Here is a 3,747-nt window from a genome sequence, read left to right as displayed (position 1 = left end):
TTGTCTATGTGCATACATGTGTTCTTAAAGCAAATTCACTATTAATAATTTAAAAGAAATGAAGGGCTGAAGTAATTTATTTTGTCATAGCCAAAGCTTTGAAATTAACATATTTTCAATCTGAACACTTTCCTGGGAATGCATATTCTGGCAATCGACAACTTAAATCTTCTAGAAATACTATGGACACAGATAAAAGGGGAAAAATGATCTTAGAGGTTTTCTTTCTGTCTGACCATAAAAAGAATGGCCACTAGGTGACGAGGATCGAAGAGAGAGAAACGACAAACACCTGCACTCTGAACCTTTGCTCAATGCCTGGTACCTGTGATCTCTGCGGATCCCTCACAGTGAAAAACATTGCCCCTTTCCCCACACAAGTGCCAGAGTCTACAGGCCACTGTATGTAGTTTGCAAGGGCTGCTGTAACAAAATACAGTAGTACCCTCTCATCCTTGGTGGATGTGTTCCAAGACCCCCAGTGGATGCATGAAACCACGGATAATACTGAACCCTATATATACTATGTTTTTTCTATATATACATATCTATGATAAAGTTTATGTTAGGCATAGTAAGAGATTAACAATAATAACTAATAATAAAATAGAACAATTGTAATGCTGTAATAAAAGTTATATGAATGTGGTCTCTCTCAAAATATCTTATTGTAGTGTACTCACCCTTCTTGTGAAGATGTGAGATGATAAAATGCCTTATTAAGTTGAGACCTTTCACCTTTTCACTTCAAGGCAGCACTTGATGGCTTCTCTTTGGCATGTCCAAGTTGCCAGCATCACTACTTTTGTGCTTTGGGCTGTTATTAAGTAAAATAAGGGTGACTTGAACACAAGCCCTGGGATACCGCGACAGCCGATCTGATAACCGAGAGTGCTGCTACGTGACTATGGGGTGCGGGGAGCGTCCACAGTGTGAAGACGCTGGACAAAGGGCTGAGTCACGCCCCGGCAGCACCGGATGAGACCGTGCGAAATTTCATCACACTGCTTGGAACTGCAAGCAATTTAAAGCTTAGGAATTTGTTATTTCCATTTAATATTTTTGAACAGAGTTTGGCCAAGGGTAACAAACTGTGGAAAGTGAATAAATGGATAAGGAGGTACTAATGTACCACAAGCTGGGCGGCTTAAAATAACAGAAATTTGTTCTCTCACAGTTCTAGAGACCAGAAGTCCAAAATCCAGGTGTCGGCAGGAGTGGTTTCCTCTTAGGGCTCTGAAAAATAATCTGGTCCATGTCCTCCCCCAACTTCTGGTGGCTGCCAGCGACCCTTGGTGTCCTTCTGCTTATAGATACTTGACCTCAATTTCTGTCTCCGTCTTCACATGGCCTTCTCCTCTCTGTCCCTGTGTCTCCACATGGCCTTTTTAGAAGGACACCAGTCCCTGGATTTAGGGCCCACAGTAATCTAGTATGGCCTCCTCTTACAGAATTACATCTGCAAGGATCTTATTTTGAAATAAGGTCTCGTTCTGAGGTTCCAAGTGGATATGAATTTGGTGGAGAGCCAGGGAGACCCTATTCAGTCCAGTATATCAAAGTTTGAACATTCCACATTTTAGCCGTCAGCAATGACAGCACCTGGGTTATTGCAATGGATTATAAAATGCCTACATGATGAGAAATAAAGACAAAGGAAGAAATCAAGGAAAGAAAGGCCGTAACACAGAACTCTGCTGAAACACGTAGAACTAAACAAGTTTTCTGCCGGTCCCAGGAGAGCATGGACGAAGACTTTGCTGTCTTCCTTGTTGCTTGGAGAAAGCAGAGGAGCAGTTCTTTGTAGGAGGAAACATTCTAAGACACGGGTAATGAAAGCAAATCTCATGGAAACGTCAGGGCTGGATCACAGCTAATTTAGGCAAGAAAACAGTGCAATGAATATTACACAACCTATAAAATTGTCCTTAAGAAGTTCTTAAGGACATGGGAAAATGCTTTTGCTGGAAGGCCTAAACAGAAAAGCCAGGATTCAAAATTGCATTTGCAGCATGAGCTCAACTGTGCAATAAAGAGGAAACATTCCCAGAAAATAAGGCCAGTGCCAACTGTGAGGTGGGGAGATGGAAGCAGAGGACTATTGCTTTTCATTTTACATACTTCCGTATTGTCTGAATTTTTTCCCCAATTGATCATGTAGCCCTTTTAAAAAATAAACTTCACATTTGAAAATAGTTTTAGATTTACAGAAAAGTTACAAAGATAATACAGAGCATTTCCACATAGCCGCTATTCAGTTTCCCCTATTGTTAACATCTTATATTTGTCACAACTAATGAACCAATAGATATCTTATTAGCTAATGTCCATTCTTTAACGACATTTTTGAAATTTTTAATCTACTTTCTTTTTTCTCTTCTAGGATCCCATCCAGGATACCACATTATAAACAGTGATTGTGTCTCCTTAACGGCCTTTAGACTGTGACATTTTCTCAGATTTTCTTTGTTTTTAATGCCTTTGACAGTTTTGAGGAGTTCCTGTCAGGTATTTTGTAGAATGTCCCTTAATTTGGGTTTGTCTGATATTTTTCTTGTGATTAGACTGGGGTTATGAGTTTTTGGGAAAGAGACCACAGAAGTTAAGTGCCATTCTCATAATATCATATCAAGAGATATATTACTTTTTAAATAAAACGTACAATGAAATATATTTTATTTATATATTGTACATTAATCGTAATAATTATATATTAACAAGGATTATGCTAGAAAAGTGTGGATTATGAGAGTTTAACTCTGAGTGTGGATTATGAGAGTTTTCTCAATATTTTTCTTTATAGTCTTCTATAAAAAGCATAAAATATATTTAGAAAAAGAAATTTTAAAATTCCTACTATAAATATCCAGCAAGGGCTACAGTGGCCATGGCTGTGGGGACAGGGGAGGGGGTACGGAGTCTGAGCCTTGGCCTGGCACAGGAACAGAGAGTGTCAGCATGATGGGGAACACACCCAGGCCTGGCTGCGTGCTGGGAGCAGTCAAGATTACTAATGGCAGGACAGAAAGTAACAGCAACAAAAGGAAAGCAAAGGCCCGGGCTGGGAAGACAGTGCTAATGAGAACATTGAGATACATTCCAGGCGAAAGGGTAACCCAAAAATGTAAGCAAGCCTGGAGCTGAGATTAGTTATAGCCAAATAAGTCATGCAGGATTCAGAGAGCTCAGGCAGCCGAGGGGAAGCTCAGGCACCTCCGCGTCTCTGAATCCGGCAACATAATGCTTTGTATAAATACTGACTTTTTAGGGAAGACAGAGAGGAGCCTCTCTCTTTTTTCACTACAGGGATTAAGAAAAGTTTATTGATTTTTAAACAGGCTGTTTCTATTCAGGGCTTATTCTAGATCTAATAAGGCTGTTATTATTGTTTTTTAATTGGGTGCAGAGAAGGGAATTTAATTGCTTTGGAAGATGTTACACTGAAACTAAGATTGTAGGTCACACGCGAATCCAGGGCACTGGTCCCACGAAAAGGTTCTACTAGAACCAGTATGTCACCCGAGCTCTTGGTCCAGCAGTAAAATGTCTGGACAGTTGGGTTGGCATTCATATAATGGGGCAAATGACTATAACTTGCAGAGAAAGCAATCTTTCGATTATGATTGGCAAACTTCTATTCATCCTTCAAGACCCAAATCAAGTGTTCTGATGAAAGAAATTGATCAGATAGAAGAAATGAGTAAGCATGCTTCGGACCTGCAGAGCAGCCACCAGGGTGGGCTGGAG

Source organism: Pteropus vampyrus, unplaced genomic scaffold (assembly GCF_000151845.1).
Source record: "Pteropus vampyrus isolate Shadow unplaced genomic scaffold, Pvam_2.0 Scaffold8, whole genome shotgun sequence".
Taxonomy (NCBI): Eukaryota; Metazoa; Chordata; class Mammalia; order Chiroptera; family Pteropodidae; genus Pteropus; species Pteropus vampyrus.
The sequence above is the reverse complement of the archived record's forward strand: the minus strand, read 5'-3'. Positions refer to the sequence as shown.